Source organism: Pongo abelii, chromosome Y (assembly GCF_028885655.2).
Source record: "Pongo abelii isolate AG06213 chromosome Y, NHGRI_mPonAbe1-v2.0_pri, whole genome shotgun sequence".
Lineage (NCBI taxonomy): Eukaryota > Metazoa > Chordata > Mammalia > Primates > Hominidae > Pongo > Pongo abelii.
This window is the reverse complement of record NC_072009.2, coordinates 24609484-24628618: the sequence shown is the minus strand read 5'-3', so window position 1 is coordinate 24628618 and position 19135 is coordinate 24609484.

The window sequence follows — 19135 nt, the reverse complement described above, 5'->3', positions numbered from 1 at the left end:
AGTGCACTGCAATGGAGTGGAGTGGAGTGGAAGGGAGTGGAATGCAATGGAATGTAGTGGAGTGCAGTGGAGTGGAATGGAATGGAGTGGACAGGAGTGGAAGGAGTAGAGTGGACTGGAATGGAATAGAATGGAACAGAATGCAGTGGAGTGGAGGGGAGTGGAGGTGAGTGGAGTGGCATGGAGTGGAATGGAATGGAATGGAGTGAAATGGAATCCAATGGATTGGAATGGAGTGGAGTGGAGTGGAGTGGAATGGAGAGGAGTCGAATGGAATGGAAGGGAATGCAACGGAACGCAGTGGTGTGGATTGGAATGCAGTGAAATGGAGTACTATGGAATCTAAAGGAGTGGAGTGGAGTCTAGTGGAGTGGAATGGAATGGAACAAAATGGAATGGAATGGCACGGAATGGAGTGGAGTAGAGTGGAGTGGGAAGGAAGGGAGATGAGTGGAATGGAGAGGAATGGAATGCAGTGGAGTGGATTGGATTGGAATGAACTGGAATGGAGAGGAATGGAATGAAGTGGAACGGAATGGACTGCAATGGAATTGAATGGAGTGAAGTGGAAAGTAGTGGAGTGGAGTGGAATGGAGTGGAAATGAATGGAATGGAGTGGAATGGAAGGGAATGGAGACAAGTGGATAGGAATTGACTGAAGCAGATTGGAGTGGAGTGGAGTGGAGTGGCATGGAATGGAATGAAGTGGATGGGAATGCAATGGAGTGGAATGAAACGGAATAAAATGGAATGGAGTGGAATGGAGAGGAATGGAGTGGAAGTGGAGTGGAATGGAGGGGAGTAAGAGGAAGAGAATGGAATGGAATCGAAAGGAGGGAAGTGCAATTGTGTGGAGTGGAGTGGAGATGAAAGGAGTGGAGTGATGTGGAGTCGAGAGGAAAGGAATGGAATGGAATGGAATGGAGTTAAGTGGAGTGGAATGGAGTGGAAGGTAAAGGAGTGGAATGAAAAGGAGTGGATTGGAATGGAGTGGAATGGAATGGAGTGGAACGGAGTGGAGTAGAATGGAGTGGGTTGCAGAAGAGTGGAATGGAGTGGAATGGAAGGGAACGGAAAGGAATGTAGTGGAAAGGAATGGAATGGAGTGGATTGAAATTGAATGGAAAGGATTGGAGTGCAGTGGACTGGAGGGGAGTGGAATAAAATGGAGTATAGTGCAGTGGAATGGAGTGGACTGGAGTGGAGATGAGTGGAGTGGACTGGAATGGAATGGAGTGGAGTGGAATGGTGTGGAGTGGGGTGGAAAGGAATGGAACAGAATGGAATGGAGAGGAATGGAGTGGCATGTAGTGGAGTGGAGTGAAGTGGAAAGGAATGGCATGGAATGGAGTAGAGTGGAATGGAGGGGTATGGAATGGAACGGAATGGAATTGAGTGGAATGGAGTGGAATGGAGTGGAGTGGAGAGGAATGGAATGGAGTGGAAAGGTCTGAAAGGAGTGGAATGGAGTGGAGTGGAATGCAATGGAGTAGATTGGAATGAAGTGGAAAGGAATAGAATGGAGAGAAGTAGAGTAGAATGGAGTGGATTGGAATGGAGGGGAGCAGAGTGGAGTTAACAGCGGTGGATTGGAATACAGTGGATGGGGTAGAGTGGAAGGGAGTGGAATTATATGGAATGGAATGGATTGGAGTGGAGTGGAAGGGAGTGGAGTGGAGTTGAAAGTAGAGGAATCGAAAGAAGTGGAAAGGAGTGGAGTAGAGTGGATTAGAGTGGATTGGAATGGAATGGAGTGGAGTGGAATGGTGTGGAAACGAATGGAAGGGAGGGGAGTGGAATGGAACGAAATGGAATGGAATGTAGTGGAATGGAGAGGAGTGGAGTGGACTGGAGTGGAATGTAATCGAATGGAGTGTACTGGAGTGGAATGTATTTGAGAGGCGGGTAATGGAGACGAATTGAGTGGAGTGGAGTGGAGTGAAATACATCGGAATGGCACGGAATTGAATGGAATGGAGGGGAGTGGAATGCAGTGGAGTGGAGTCGATTGGAGTGGTGAGGAATAGAACGGAGTGGCATGGAATGGAGCACAGTGGAATGCAATGGAGTGGAGTGGATTGGAAAGGGGTGGAGTGGAGTGACGATGGGTGAAGTGGAATGTAATGGAGTGGAGTGCAGAGGAGTCTCATGGAATGGAATGGAATGGAACGCAATGGAAGCTGAGATTGTACCACTGCGCTCCAGGATGGGTGACACAGTGTGATACTCTCAAAAGAAAGGAATGGAATGGAATGCAGTGGAATGGAATGGAATGCAATGGGGTGCATTGGAGTGGAGTGGAGTGAAGTGAAGTGGATTGGAGTGGAATGGAGAGGAATGGAACGGAATGGAATGGAATGAAGTAGACTGGAGTGGGGTGGAGTTGAGTGCAATGGAATGGAGCGAAATGGAATCAGATGCAGAGAAATGGAGTAGAGAGGAGTGCAGTAGAGTGGAAAGGAGTGCAATGGAGTGGAATGGAATCGGAAGTAACGGAAAGTAGTGGAGTGGATGGAACGGAAAGGAAAGGAGTGGAGCGGAGTGGAATGGAACGGAGCGGGAAGTGGGTTGGGGCCACTGCACTCCAGGCTGGCTGGCTGACTGAGGTATTCTCGCAATAAAGGAATGGAATGGAATGCCGTAGAGTGGAATGGAACGGAGTGGAGTGGAGTGGAATGGAGTGAGTTGGAGCAGAGTGGAATGAAGAATGCAATGGGATGGAAGGGAATTGAATGAAATGCAGTGGAGTGCAGTGGATTGCATTGCAGTGGAATGGAGCAGAATGGAATGGAAAGGAGTGGAATGGACAGGAGTGGAGTGCACTGGAGAGGAGAGGATAGGAATGCAGTGGAATGGAATTGGATGTAATGGAACGTAGAGGAGTGGAGTGGAATGGAGTGGGCCAGAGTGGAATGGAATGGAATGCAATGGAAAGGAATGGAGTGGAATAGAATGGAATGGAATGGAATGGAATGGAGTGGGATGACTTGTAGTGGGGTGGAGTGAAATGGAGTATAATGGAATGGAGTGGAGTGGAGTGGAATGTGATAGAATGGAGAGGAGGGGAATGGAGCAGAATGGAATGGAGTGCAGCGGAATGGAGTGGAGTGGAATGGAATCAAATGGAGTGGAATGGAACAGAGTGGAATGGAATGGAGTGCAATAGACTAGAATTGAGTGTAGTGTAGTGGAATTTAGTGGAATGGACTGGAATGGAGTGGAATGGAATGGAATTGAGGGGAATGGAATGGAATGGAAAGGAATGGAAAGCAATGGAAAGGAATAGAATTGAATGCAACGGAATTAAAAGAATGCAATGGAATGCAATGGAATAGAATGCAATGGAATGTATAGTTGACATGTAATATGAGCTGAGATTGTGACACTGCACACCAGCCAGGGTGACATGGTGATATCTTGTCGTAAGAAGTGAATGGAATGCAATGGAGTGAAATGGAATGGAATGAAATGGAATGGAGCGGAATGGAAGGGAATGGAGTGGAATGAAATAGAATGCAGTGGACTGTAATGGCATGGAGTGGAAAGAAGTAGAGTGGAATGGAGTGGAATGGAATGGACTGGCATAGAATGGAGTGGAATTGAATGCAATGGAGTGGATTGGAAAGGAATGCAAAGGAGTAGAGTGGAGTAGAGTGGTGTGGAGTGGAGTGGAATGGAGCTGAATGTACTTCAATGGAGTACAATGGAATGGAACGGAGTGGCAAGGAATGGAATGATATGAGGTGGATTGGAGTGGAATGTAGTGGAGTGGAAAGGAATGGAATAGAATGGAATGGAGTAGAGTGTAATGGAATGCAGTGGCGATAAGTGGAGTGGAATGGAATGCATTGGAGTAGAGTGGAGTGGAATGGAATGGAATGGAGTGGAGTGGAGGGGAGTGGAGTGGAATGGAATTGAGTGAAGTGGAGTGCAGTTGAATGGAATATCGTGGTGTGGAGTGGAGTGGAAGTGAATGGAGTGAATAGGAGTGGAATGGAGTGGAAGGTAACGGAGTGGAATGGAGTCGAATGGAGTGGAATGGAGTAGAGTGGATTAGAGTGGAATGGTGTCGAACGGACTGGAATGGAATGGAATGGAGTGGAATGGAATTGAATCAAATGGAATGGAGTGGAGTGGAGTGGAGTGGAATGAAATGAAATGGAAGGGAGTGGAGAGAAACGCAGTTGATTGGAGTGGAGTGGAGTGGAAAGGAATGGAAAGGAGTGGGATGGAGACTTATGGATTGGAGTGGAATGGAGTGGAATGGAATGAAGTGGAAAGGAGTGGAACGGAGTGAAATTGAATTTAGTGGACTGGAGTGGAATGGAGTTAAATGGAATGGAATGGAATGGAGTGGAATGGAATGGAATGGAGTGGAGTGGAATGGAATAGAATGGCATGGAATGGAATAGAATGGGATGGAGTGGAGTGGAGAGGAGTGGAATGGATTGGAGTGAAGTGGAGTGGAATGGAATTGAGTGGAGCGGAGAGGAAAGGAATGGAATGGAGTGGAGTGGAATGGCATGGAAAGGAGTGGAATGGAATGGATAGTAGTGGAGTGAAGTGGAGTGGATTGGAGTGTAGTGGAAGGGAATGGAGTGCAGTGTAATGGACTGGAATGGAGCAGAGCAGAATGGAGTGGACTGGACTGGAGTGGAATGGAATGGGATGGCATGGAATGGGAGCTGAGATTTTACCAATGTGCTCTAGGCAGGGTGACTGGGTGTCATACTCTCAAAAGAAAGGAATGGAATGGAACGCAGTGGAATGGAATGGAACAGAGTGGACATTAGTGGAGTGGAATGTGGAGGAATGGAATGAAATGGAACGTAATGGCATGAAATGGAGTGGTGTGGGGTGGAATGGATTATAGTGGAATGGGGTGGAAAGGAATGGGATGGAGTGGAATGAAGTGGAGTGCAGTGGAGTGGAACGGAGTTGAATGGCATACAATTGAGTGGACAGTAGTGGAATGTTTTGGAATGCAATGGAATCCATTGTAATAGAATGGAATACAACGGAAAGTTGACATGGAGTGTGAGCTGAGATTGTGCCACTGCACTCGAGACTGGGTGACACGTTATATCCTGTGGATAGAAAGGAATGGAATGCAATAGAGTGAAATGGAATGGAGTGGAATGGAATTGAATGGAATGGAGTGGAGTGGAGTGGAGTCGAATGGAGACGAATGGAATGGGACGGAGTGGAATGGAACGGAGTGGAGTGGAGTATCGTGGAGTGAAATAGAATGGAATGCACTGGGTTGGAATGGAATGCAATGGACTGCTGAAAGGAAATGTGAGCTGTTATTGTTCCACTGCACTCCAGCCTTTGTGACGGAATGAAATCCTGTGGAAAAAAAGGAATGGAATGGAATGGAATGGAATGGAATGGAATGGAATGGAATGGATTGGAGTGGAGTGGAGTGGTGTGGAGAAGAGTGTAGTGGAGTGGAGTGGAGTGAAATGGAGTGGAGTGTCGTGGAGGAGAGTGGAATGGAGTGGAATGGAATGGAGAGGAAAGGAACGGAGTGGAGTGGAATGGAACGGAGTGGAGTGGAATGGAATCCAATGGAATGAAATGGAATTGAATCCAATGCAATGAAGAAATATGTGCAGTGATTTGGCCACTGCGCTGGAGCCTGTGTGAGAGAGGGAGATCCTGTCGATAAAACAGTGTGGAATGGAAGGGATTGGAATGGAATGGAATGGAACGTATTGGAGTGGAGTGGAGTGGAATTGAGTGGAGTGGAGTGCACTGGAATGGAATGGAATGCAATGGAATGTGATGGAATGATGAAATGATATGTGAGCTGAGATTGTGCCACTGCACTCCACGCTGGGTGACAGAGTGAGATACTCTTGAAAGAAAGAAATGGAATGGAAAGAATTTTTAACTGGGTGGATTCGAGTGGACTGAAGTAGAGTGCAGTGGAATAGAGAGGAATGGAATGGAATGGAATCGGATGTAAAGGAATGGAATGATGTGGAGTGGAGTGGTGAGGAGTGTAGTGCTGTGGAATGGAGCAGAAAGTAACGGGATGGTGTGGAGTGGAGTGCAGTGCAGTGGAGTGGAGAGGAGTGCAATGGCGTGGAATGGAATCGGATGTAAAGGAACGTACTGGAGTGGAGCGGAGTGGAAAGGAGTGGAATGGAATGGAATTGAATGTAATGGAAAGCAAAGGAATGGAATGGGATGCAATGGAATTTAATGCAATAGAATGCAGTTCAATAGAGAGTTGACATGTAATGTGAGCTGAGATTGTGCCTAAGCTCTCCAGGCTGTTTGACACAGTGATATCGTGTGGAAAGAATGGAATGGAATGCAGTGGTGTGAAATGGAATGGAATGTAGTGGACAGGAGTAGAATGGAGTGGAGTGAAGAGGAACAGAGTGGAATGGAATGGGATGCAGTGGAATGGAATGCAGTGGAGTGGAGTGAAATAGAAAGAAATGGAATGGGATGGAATGGAATGCAATGGAATGGAGAAGAGAAATGTGAGCTGAGATTGTGTGACTACACTCCAGCCTTAGTGACCGAGAGAGATTCTGTGGAAGGAAAGAACAGATTTCAAAGGAGTGGAATGGAAGGGAATGTAGTACAGTGGAGTAGAGTGGAATGGAGTGAAACAGAATAGAATGGAGTGGAAGGCAATGGAATGGAATGGAATGGAGTGGAGTGGAATAGAGAGGAGTGCACTGCAATGGAGTGGAGTGGAGTGGAAGGGAGTGGAATGCAATGGAATGTAGTGGAGTGCAGTGGAGTGGAATGGAATGGAGTGGACAGGAGTGGAAGGAGTAGAGTGGACTGGAATGGAATAGAATGGAACAGAATGCAGTGGAGTGGAGGGGAGTGGAGGTGAGTGGAGTGGCATGGAGTGGAATGGAATGGAATGGAGTGAAATGGAATCCAATGGATTGGAATGGAGTGGAGTGGAGTGGAGTGGAATGGAGAGGAGTCGAATGGAATGGAAGGGAATGCAACGGAACGCAGTGGTGTGGATTGGAATGCAGTGAAATGGAGTACTATGGAATCTAAAGGAGTGGAGTGGAGTCTAGTGGAGTGGAATGGAATGGAACAAAATGGAATGGAATGGCACGGAATGGAGTGGAGTAGAGTGGAGTGGGAAGGAAGGGAGATGAGTGGAATGGAGAGGAATGGAATGCAGTGGAGTGGATTGGATTGGAATGAACTGGAATGGAGAGGAATGGAATGAAGTGGAACGGAATGGACTGCAATGGAATTGAATGGAGTGAAGTGGAAAGTAGTGGAGTGGAGTGGAATGGAGTGGAAATGAATGGAATGGAGTGGAATGGAAGGGAATGGAGACAAGTGGATAGGAATTGACTGAAGCAGATTGGAGTGGAGTGGAGTGGAGTGGCATGGAATGGAATGAAGTGGATGGGAATGCAATGGAGTGGAATGAAACGGAATAAAATGGAATGGAGTGGAATGGAGAGGAATGGAGTGGAAGTGGAGTGGAATGGAGGGGAGTAAGAGGAAGAGAATGGAATGGAATCGAAAGGAGGGAAGTGCAATTGTGTGGAGTGGAGTGGAGATGAAAGGAGTGGAGTGATGTGGAGTCGAGAGGAAAGGAATGGAATGGAATGGAATGGAGTTAAGTGGAGTGGAATGGAGTGGAAGGTAAAGGAGTGGAATGAAAAGGAGTGGATTGGAGTGGAGTGGAATGGAATGGAGTGGAACGGAGTGGAGTAGAATGGAGTGGGTTGCAGAGGAGTGGAATGGAGTGGAATGGAAGGGAACGGAAAGGAATGTAGTGGAAAGGAATGGAATGGAGTGGATTGAAATTGAATGGAAAGGATTGGAGTGCAGTGGACTGGAGGGGAGTGGAATAAAATGGAGTATAGTGCAGTGGAATGGAGTGGACTGGAGTGGAGATGAGTGGAGTGGACTGGAATGGAATGGAGTGGAGTGGAATGGTGTGGAGTGGGGTGGAAAGGAATGGAACAGAATGGAATGGAGAGGAATGGAGTGGCATGTAGTGGAGAGGAGTGAAGTGGAAAGGAATGGCATGGAATGGAGTAGAGTGGAATGGAGGGGTATGGAATGGAACGGAATGGAATTGAGTGGAATGGAGTGGAATGGAGTGGAGTGGAGAGGAATGGAATGGAGTGGAAAGGTCTGAAAGGAGTGGAATGGAGTGGAGTGGAATGCAATGGAGTAGATTGGAATGAAGTGGAAAGGAATAGAATGGAGAGAAGTAGAGTAGAATTGAGTGGATTGGAATGGAGGGGAGCAGAGTGGAGTTAACAGCGGTGGATTGGAATACAGTGGATGGGGTAGAGTGGAAGGGAGTGGAATTATATGGAATGGAATGGATTGGAGTGGAGTGGAAGGGAGTGGAGTGGAGTTGAAAGTAGAGGAATCGAAAGAAGTGGAAAGGAGTGGAGTAGAGTGGATTAGAGTGGATTGGAATGGAATGGAGTGGAGTGGAATGGTGTGGAAACGAATGGAAGGGAGGGGAGTGGAATGGAACGAAATGGAATGGAATGTAGTGGAATGGAGAGGAGTGGAGTGGACTGGAGTGGAATGTAATCGAATGGAGTGTACTGGAGTGGAATGTATTTGAGAGGCGGGTAATGGAGAGGAATTGAGTGGAGTGGAGTGGAGTGAAATACATCGGAATGGCACGGAATTGAATGGAATGGAGGGGAGTGGAATGCAGTGGAGTGGAGTCGATTGGAGTGGTGAGGAATAGAACGGAGTGGCATGGAATGGAGCACAGTGGAATGCAATGGAGTGGAGTGGATTGGAAAGGGGTGGAGTGGAGTGACGATGGGTGAAGTGGAATGTAATGGAGTGGAGTGCAGAGGAGTCTCATGGAATGGAATTGAATGGAACGCAATGGAAGCTGAGATTGTACCACTGCGCTCCAGGATGGGTGACACAGTGTGATACTCTCAAAAGAAAGGAATGGAATGGAATGCAGTGGAATGGAATGGAATGCAATGGGGTGCATTGGAGTGGAGTGGAGTGAAGTGAAGTGGATTGGAGTGGAATGGAGAGGAATGGAACGGAATGGAATGGAATGAAGTAGACTGGAGTGGGGTGGAGTTGAGTGCAATGGAATGGAGCGAAATGGAATCAGATGCAGAGAAATGGAGTAGAGAGGAGTGCAGTAGAGTGGAAAGGAGTGCAATGGAGTGGAATGGAATCGGAAGTAACGGAAAGTAGTGGAGTGGATGGAACGGAAAGGAAAGGAGTGGAGCGGAGTGGAATGGAACGGAGCGGGAGGTGGGTTGGGGCCACTGCACTCCAGGCTGGCTGGCTGACTGAGGTATTCTCGCAATAAAGGAATGGAATGGAATGCCGTAGAATGGAATGGAACGGAGTGGAGTGGAGTGGAATGGAGTGAGTTGGAGCAGAGTGGAATGAAGAATGCAATGGGATGGAAGGGAATTGAATGGAATGCAGTGGAGTGCAGTGGAGTGCATTGCAGTGGAATGGAGCAGAATGGAATGGAAAGGAGTGGAATGGACAGGAGTGGAGTGCACTGGAGAGGAGAGGATAGGAATGCAGTGGAATGGAATTGGATGTAATGGAACGTAGAGGAGTGGAGTGGAATGGAGTGGGCCAGATTGGAATGGAATGGAATGCAATGGAAAAGAATGGAGTGGAATAGAATGGAATGGAATGGAATGGAATGGAGTGGGATGACTTGTAGTGGGGTGGAGTGAAATGGAGTATAATGGAATGGAGTGGAGTGGAGTGGAATGTGATAGAATGGAGAGGAGGGGAATGGAGCAGAATGGAATGGAGTGCAGCGGAATGGAGTGGAGTGGAATGGAATCAAATGGAGTGGAATGGAACAGAGTGGAATGGAATGGAGTGCAATAGACTAGAATTGAGTGTAGTGTAGTGGAATTTAGTGGAATGGACTGGAATGGAGTGGAATGGAATGGAATTGAGGGGAATGGAATGGAATGGAAAGGAATGGAAAGCAATGGAAAGGAATAGAATTGAATGCAACGGAATTAAAAGAATGCAATGGAATGCAATGGAATAGAATGCAATGGAATGTATAGTTGACATGTAATATGAGCTGAGATTGTGACACTGCACTCCAGCCAGGGTGACATGGTGATATCCTGTCGTAAGAAGTGAATGGAATGCAATGGAGTGAAATGGAATGGAATGAAATGGAATGGAGCGGAGTGGAAGGGAATGGAGTGGAATGAAATAGAATGCAGTGGACTGTAATGGCATGGAGTGGAAAGAAGTAGAGTGGAATGGAGTGGAATGGAATGGACTGGCATAGAATGGAGTGGAATTGAATGCAATGGAGTGGATTGGAAAGGAATGCAAAGGAGTAGAGTGGAGTAGAGTGGTGTGGAGTGGAGTGGAATGGAGCTGAATGTACTTCAATGGAGTACAATGGAATGGAACGGAGTGGAATGGAATGGAATGATATGAGGTGGATTGGAGTGGAATGTAGTGGAGTGGAATGGAATGGAATAGAATGGAATGGAGTAGAGTGTAATGGAATGCAGTGGCGATAAGTGGAGTGGAATGGAATGCATTGGAGTAGAGTGGAGTGGAATGGAATGGAATGGAGTGGAGTGGAGGGGAGTGGAGTGGAATGGAATTGAGTGAAGTGGAGTGCAGTTGAATGGAATATCATGGTGTGGAGTGGAGTGGAAGTGAATGGAGTGAATAGGAGTGGAATGGAGTGGAAGGTAACGGAGTGGAATGGAGTCGAATGGAGTGGAATGGAGTAGAGTGGATTAGAGTGGAATGGTGTCGAACGGACTGGAATGGAATGGAATGGAGTGGAATGGAATTGAATCAAATGGGATGGAGTGGAGTGGAATGGAGTGGAGTGGAGTGGAGTGGAATGAAATGAAATGGAAGGGAGTGGAGAGAAACGCAGTTGATTGGAGTGGAGTGGAGTGGAAAGGAATGGAAAGGATTGGGACGGAGACGTATGGATTGGAGTGGAATGGAGTGGAATGGAATGAAGTGGAAAGGAGTGGAACGGAGTGAAATTGAATTTAGTGGACTGGAGTGGAATGGAGTTAAATGGAATGGAATGGAATGGAGTGGAATGGAATGGAATGGAGTGGAGTGGAATGGAATAGAATGGCATGGAATGGAATAGAATGGGATGGAGTGGAGTGGAGAGGAGTGGAATGGATTGGAGTGAAGTGGAGTGGAATGGAATTGAGTGGAGCGGAGAGGAAAGGAATGGAATGGAGTGGAGTGGAATGGCATGGAATGGAGTGGAATGGAATGGATAGTAGTGGAGTGGAGTGGAGTGGATTGGAGTGTAGTGGAAGGGAATGGAGTGCAGTGTAATGGACTCGAATGGAGCAGAACAGAATGGAGTGGACTGGACTGGAGTGGAATGGAATGGGAAGGCATGGAATGGGAGCTGAGATTTTACCAATGTGCTCTAGGCAGGGTGACTGGGTGTCATCCTCTCAAAAGAAAGGAATGGAATGGAACGCAGTGGAATGGAATGGAACAGAGTGGACATTAGTGGAGTGGAATGTGGAGGAATGGAATGAAATGGAACGTAATGGCATGAAATGGAGTGGTGTGGGGTGGAATGGATTATAGTGGAATGGGGTGGAAAGGAATGAGATGGACTGGAATGAAGTGGAGTGCAGTGGAGTGGAACGGAGTTGAATGGCATAGAATTGAGTGGACAGTAGTGGAATGTTTTGGAATGCAATGGAATCCATTGTAATAGAATGGAATACAACGGAAAGTTGACATGGAGTGTGAGCTGAGATTGTGCCACTGCACTCCAGACTGGGTGACACCTTATATCCTGTGGATAGAAAGGAATGGAATGCAATAGAGTGAAATGGAATGGAGTGGAATGGAATTGAATGGAATGGAGTGGAGTGGATTGGAGTCGAATGGAGACGAATGGAATGGGACGGAGTGGAATGGAACGGAGTGGAGTGGAGTATCGTCTAGTGAAATAGAATGGAATGCACTGGGTTGGAATGGAATGCAATGGACTGCTGAAAGGAAATGTGAGCTGTTATTGTTCCACTGCACTCCAGCCTTTGTGACGGAATGAAATCCTGTGGAAAAAAAGGAATGGAATGGAATGGAATGGAATGGAATGGAATGGAGTGGAGTGGAGTGGAGTGGTGTGCAGAGGAGTGTAGTGGAGTGGAGTGAAATGGAGTGGAGTGTCGTGGAGGAGAGTGGAATGGAGTGGAATGGAATGGAGAGGAAAGGAACGGAGTGGAGTGGAATGGAACGGAGTGGAGTGGAATGGAATCCAATGGAATGAAATGGAATTGAATCGAATGGAATGAGGAAATATGTGCAGTGATTTGGCCACTGCGCTGGAGCCTGTGTGAGAGAGGCAGATCCTGTCGATAAAACAGTGTGGAATGGAAGGGATTGGAATGGAATGGAATGGAACGTACTGGAGTGGAGTGGAGTGGAATTGAGTGGAGTGGAGTGCACTGGAATGGAATGGAATGCAATGGAATGTAATGGAATGATGAAATGATATGTGAGCTGAGATTGTGCCACTGCACTCCAGGCTGGGTGACAGAGTGAGATACTCTTGAAAGAAAGAAATGGAATGGAAAGAATTTTTAATTGGGTGGATTCGAGTGGACTGAAGTAGAGTGCAGTGGAATAGAGAGGAATGGAATGGAATGGAATCGGATGTAAAGGAATGGAATGATGTGGAGTGGAGTGGTGAGGAGTGTAGTGCTGTGGAATGGAGCAGAAAGTAACGGGATGGTGTGGAGTGGAGTGCAGTGCAGTGGAGTGGAGAGGAGTGCAATGGCGTGGAATGGAATCGGATGTAAAGGAACGTACTGGAGTGGAGCGGAGTGGAAAGGAGTGGAATGGAATGGAATTGAATGTAATGGAAAGCAAAGGAATGGAATGGGATGCAATGGAATTTAATGCAATAGAATGCAGTTCAATAGAGAGTTGACATGTAATGTGAGCTGAGATTGTGCCTAAGCTCTCCAGGCTGTTTGACACAGTGATATCGTGTCGAAAGAATGGAATGGAATGCAGTGGTGTGAAATGGAATGGAATGTAGTGGACAGGAGTAGAATGGAGTGGAGTGAAGAGGAACAGAGTGGAATGGAATGGGATGCAGTGGAATGGAATGCAGTGGAGTGGAGTGAAATAGAAAGAAATGGAATGGGATGGAATGGAATGCAATGGAATGGAGAAGAGAAATGTGAGCTGAGATTGTGTGACTACACTCCAGCCTTAGTGACCGAGAGAGATTCTGTGGAAGGAAAGAACTGATTTCAAAGGAGTGGAATGGAAGGGAATGTAGTACAGTGGAGTAGAGTGGAATGGAGTGAAACAGAATAGAATGGAGTGGAAGGCAATGGAATGGAATGGAATGGAGTGGAGTGGAATAGAGAGGAGTGCACTGCAATGGAGTGGAGTGGAGTGGAAGGGAGTGGAATGCAATGGAATGTAGTGGAGTGCAGTGGAGTGGAATGGAATGGAGTGGACAGGAGTGGAAGGAGTAGAGTGGACTGGAATGGAATAGAATGGAACAGAATGCAGTGGAGTGGAGGGGAGTGGAGGTGAGTGGAGTGGCATGGAGTGGAATGGAATGGAATGGAGTGAAATGGAATCCAATGGATTGGAATGGAGTGGAGTGGAGTGGAGTGGAATGGAGAGGAGTCGAATGGAATGGAAGGGAATGCAACGGAACGCAGTGGTGTGGATTGGAATGCAGTGAAATGGAGTACTATGCAATCTAAAGGAGTGGAGTGGAGTCTAGTGGAGTGGAATGGAATGTAACAAAATGGAATGGAATGGCACGGAATGGAGTGGAGTAGAGTGGAGTGGGAAGGAAGGGAGATGAGTGGAATGGAGAGGAACGGAATGCAGAGGAGTGGATTGGATTGGAATGAACTGGAATGGAGAGGAATGGAATGAAGTGGAACGGAATGGACCGCAATGGAATTGAAAGGAGTGAAGTGGAAAGTAGTGGAGTGGAGTGGAATGGAGTGGAAATGAATGGAATGGAGTGGAATGGAAGGGAATGGAGGCAAGTGGATAGGAATTGACTGAAGCAGATTGGAGTGGAGTGGAGTGGAGTGGCATGGAATGGAATGAAGTGGATGGGAATGCAATGGAGTGGAATGAAATGGAATAAAATGGAATGGAGTGGAATGGAGAGGAATGGAGTGGAAGTGGAGTGGAATGGAGGGGAGTAAGAGGAAGAGAATGGAATGGAATCGAAAGGAGGGAAGTGCAATTGTGTGGAGTGGAGTGGAGATGAAAGGAGTGGAGTGATGTGGAGTCGAGAGGAAAGGAATGGAATGGAATGGAATGGAGTTAAGTGGAGTGGAATGGAGTGGAAGGTAAAGGAGTGGAATGAAAACGAGTGGATTGGAATGGAGTGGAATGGAATGGAGTGGAACGGAGTGGAGTAGAATGGAGTGGGTTGCAGAGGAGTGGAATGGAGTGGAATGGAAGGGAACGGAAAGGAATGTAGTGGAAAGGAATGGAATGGAGTGGATTGAAATTGAATGGAAAGGATTGGAGTGCAGTGGACTGGAGGGGAGTGGAATAAAATGGAGTATAGTACAGTGGAATGGAGTGGACTGGAGTGGAGATGAGTGGAGTGGACTGGAATGGAATGGAGTGGAGTGGAATGGTGTGGAGTGGGGTGGAAAGGAATGGAACAGAATGGAATGGAGAGGAATGGAGTGGCATGTAGTGGAGTGGAGTGAAGTGGAAAGGAATGGCATGGAATGGAGTAGAGTGGAATGGAGGGGTATGGAATGGAACGGAATGGAATTGAGTGGAATGGAGTGGAATGGAGTGGAGTGGAGAGGAATGGAATGGAGTGGAAAGGTCTGAAAGGAGTGGAATGGAGTGGAGTGGAATGCAATGGAGTAGATTGGAATGAAGTGGAAAGGAATAGAATGGAGAGAAGTAGAGTAGAATGGAGTGGATTGGAATGGAGGGGAGCAGAGTGGAGTTAACAGCGGTGGATTGGAATACAGTGGATGGGGTAGAGTGGAAGGGAGTGGAATTATATGGAATGGAATGGATTGGAGTGGAGTGGAAGGGAGTGGAGTGGAGTTGAAAGTAGAGGAATCGAAAGAAGTGGAAAGGAGTGGAGTAGAGTGGATTAGAGTGGATTGGAATGGAATGGAGTGGAGTGGAATGGTGTGGAAACGAATGGAAGGGAGGGGAGTGGAATGGAACGAAATGGAATGGAATGTAGTGGAATGGAGAGGAGTGGAGTGGACTGGATTGGAATGTAATCGAATGGAGTGTACTGGAGTGGAATGTATTTGAGAGGCGGGTAATGGAGACGAATTGAGTGGAGTGGAGTGGAGTGAAATACATCGGAATGGCACGGAATTGAATGGAATGGAGGGGAGTGGAATGCAGTGGAGTGGAGTCGATTGGAGTGGTGAGGAATAGAACGAAGTGGCATGGAATGGAGCACAGTGGAATGCAATGGAGTGGAGTGGATTGGAAAGGGGTGGAGTGGAGTGACGATGGGTGAAGTGGAATGTAATGGAGTGGAGTGCAGAGGAGTCTCATGGAATGGAATGGAATGGAACGCAATGGAAGCTGAGATTGTACCACTGCGCTCCAGGATGGGTGACACAGTGTGATACTCTCAAAAGAAAGGAATGGAATGGAATGCAGTGGAATGGAATGGAATGCAATGGGGTGCATTGGAGTGGAGTGGAGTGAAGTGAAGTGGATTGGAGTGGAATGGAGAGGAATGGAACGGAATGGAATGGAATGAAGTAGACTGGAGTGGGGTGGAGTTGAGTGCAATGGAATGGAGCGAAATGGAATCAGATGCAGAGAAATGGAGTAGAGAGGAGTGCAGTAGAGTGGAAAGGAGTCCAATGGAGTGGAATGGAATCGGAAGTAACGGAAAGTAGTGGAGTGGATGGAACGGAAAGGAAAGGAGTGGAGCGGAGTGGAATGGAACGGAGCGGGAGGTGGGTTGGGGCCACTGCACTCCAGGCTGGCTGGCTGACTGAGGTATTCTCGCAATAAAGGAATGGAATGGAATGCCGTAGAATGGAATGGAACGGAGTGGAGTGGAGTGGAATGGAGTGAGTTGGAGCAGAGTGGAATGAAGAATGCAATGGGATGGAAGGGAATTGAATGAAATGCAGTGGAGTGCAGTGGAGTGCATTGCAGTGGAATGGAGCAGAATGGAATGGAAAGGAGTGGAATGGACAGGAGTGGAGTGCACTGGAGAGGAGAGGATAGGAATGCAGTGGAATGGAATTGGATGTAATGGAACGTAGAGGAGTGGAGTGGAATGGAGTGGGCCAGAGTGGAATGGAATGGAATGCAATGGAAAGGAATGGAGTGGAATAGAATGGAATGGAATGGAATGGAATGGAGTGGGATGACTTGTAGTGGGGTGGAGTGAAATGGAGTATAATGGAATGGAGTGGAGTGGAGTGGAATGTGATAGAATGGAGAGGAGGGGAATGGAGCAGAATGGAATGGAGTGCAGCGGAATGGAGTGGAGTGGAATGGAATCAAATGGAGTGGAATGGAACAGAGTGGAATGGAATGGAGTGCAATAGACTAGAATTGAGTGTAGTGTAGTGGAATTTAGTGGAATGGACTGGAATGGAGTGGAATGGAATGGAATTGAGGGGAATGGAATGGAATGGAAAGGAATGGAAAGCAATGGAAAGGAATAGAATTGAATGCAACGGAATTAAAAGAATGCAATGCAATGCAATGGAATAGAATGCAATGGAATGTATAGTTGACATGTAATATGAGCTGAGATTGTGACACTGCACTCCAGCCAGGGTGACATGGTGATATCCTGTCGTAAGAAGTGAATGGAATGCAATGGAGTGAAATGGAATGGAATGAAATGGAATGGAGCGGAGTGGAAGGGAATGGAGTGGAATGATATAGAATGCAGTGGACTGTAATGGCATGGAGTGGAAAGAAGTAGAGTGGAATGGAGTGGAATGGAATGGACTGGCATAGAATGGAGTGGAATTGAATGCAATGGAGTGGATTGGAAAGGAATGCAAAGGAGTAGAGTGGAGTAGAGTGGTGTGGAGTGGAGTGGAATGGAGCTGAATGTACTTCAATGGAGTACAATGGAATGGAACGGAGTGGAATGGAATGGAATGATATGAGGTGGATTGGAGTGGAATGTAGTGGAGTGGAATGGAATGGAATAGAATGGAATGGAGTAGAGTGTAATGGAATGCAGTGGCGATAAGTGGAGTGGAATGGAATGCATTGGAGTAGAGTGGAGTGGAATGGAATGGAATGGAGTGGAGTGGAGGGGAGTGGAGTGGAATGGAATTGAGTGAAGTGGAGTGCAGTTGAATGGAATATCATGGTGTGGAGTGGAGTGGAAGTGAATGGAGTGAATAGGAGTGGAATGGAGTGGAAGGTAACGGAGTGGAATGGAGTCGAATGGAGTGGAATGGAGTAGAGTGGATTAGAGTGGAATGGTGTCGAACGGACTGGAATGGAATGGAATGGAGTGGAATGGAATTGAATCAAATGGAATGGAGTGGAGTGGAATGGAGTGGAGTGGAGTGGAGTGGAATGAAATGAAATGGAAGGGAGTGGAGAGAAACGCAGTTGATTGGAGAGGAGTGGAGTGGAAAGGAATGGAAAGGAGTGGGATGGAGACGTATGGATTGGAGTGGAATGGAGTGGAATGGAATGAAGTGGAAAGGAGTGGAACGGAGTCAAATTGAATTTAGTGGACTGGAGTGGAATGGAGTTAAATTGAATGGAATGGAATGGAGTGGAATGGAATGGAATGGAGTGGAGTGGAATGGAATAGAATGGCATGGAATCGAATAGAATGGGATGGAGTGGAGTGGAGAGGAGTGGAATGGATTGGAGTGAAGTGGAGTGGAATGGAATTGAGTGGAGCGGAGAGGAAAGGAATGGAATGGAGTGGAGTGGAATGGCATGGAATGGAGTGGAATGGAATGGATAGTAGTGGAGTGGAGTGGAGTGGATTGGAGTGTAGTGGAAGGGAATGGAGTGCAGTGTAATGGACTGGAATGGAGCAGAACAGAATGGAGTGGACTGGACTGGAGTGGAATGGAATGGGAAGGCATGGAATGGGAGCTGAGATTTTACCAATGTGCTCTAGGAAGGGTGACTGGGTGTCATACTCTCAAAAGAAAGGAATGGAATGGAACGCAGTGGAATGGAATGGAACAGAGTGGACATTAGTGGAGTGGAATGTGGAGGAATGGAATGAAATGGAACGTAATGGCATGAAATGGAGTGGTGTGGGGTGGAATGGATTATAGTGGAATGGGGTGGAAAGGAATGGGATGGAGTGGAATGAAGTGGAGTGCAGTGGAGTGGAACGGAGTTGAATGGCATAGAATTGAGTGGACAGTAGTGGAATGTTTTGGAATGCAATGGAATCCATTGTAATAGAATGGAATACAACGGAAAGTTGACATGGAGTGTGAGCTGAGATTGTGCCACTCCACTCCAGACTGGGTGACACCTTATATCCTGTGGATAGAAAGGAATGGAATGCAATAGAGTGAAATGGAATGGAGTGGAATGGAATTGAATGGAATGGAGTGGAGTGGAGTGGAGTCGAATGGAGACGAATGGAATGGGACGGAGTGGAATGGAACGGAGTGGAGTGGAGAATCGTCTAGTGAAATAGAATGGAATGCACTGGGTTGGAATGGAATGCAATGGACTGCTGAAAGGAAATGTGAGCTGTTATTGTTCCACTGCACTCCAGCCTTTGTGACGGAATGAAATCCTGTGGAAAAAAAGGAATGGAATGGAATGGAATGGAATGGAATGGAATGGAGTGGAGTGGAGTGGAGTGGTGTGCAGAGGAGTGTAGTGGAGTGGAGTGAAATGGAGTGGAGTGTCGTGGAGGAGAGTGGAATGGAGTGGAATGGAATGGAGAGGAAAGGAACGGAGTGGAGTGGAATGGAACGGAGTGGAGTGGAATGGAATCCAATGGAATGAAATGGAATTGAATCGAATGGAATGAGGAAATATGTGCAGTGATTTGGCCACTGCGCTGGAGCCTGTGTGAGAGAGGGAGATCCTGTCGATAAAACAGTGTGGAATGGAAGGGATTGGAATGGAATGGAATGGAACGTACTGGAGTGGAGTGGAGTGGAATTGAGTGGAGTGG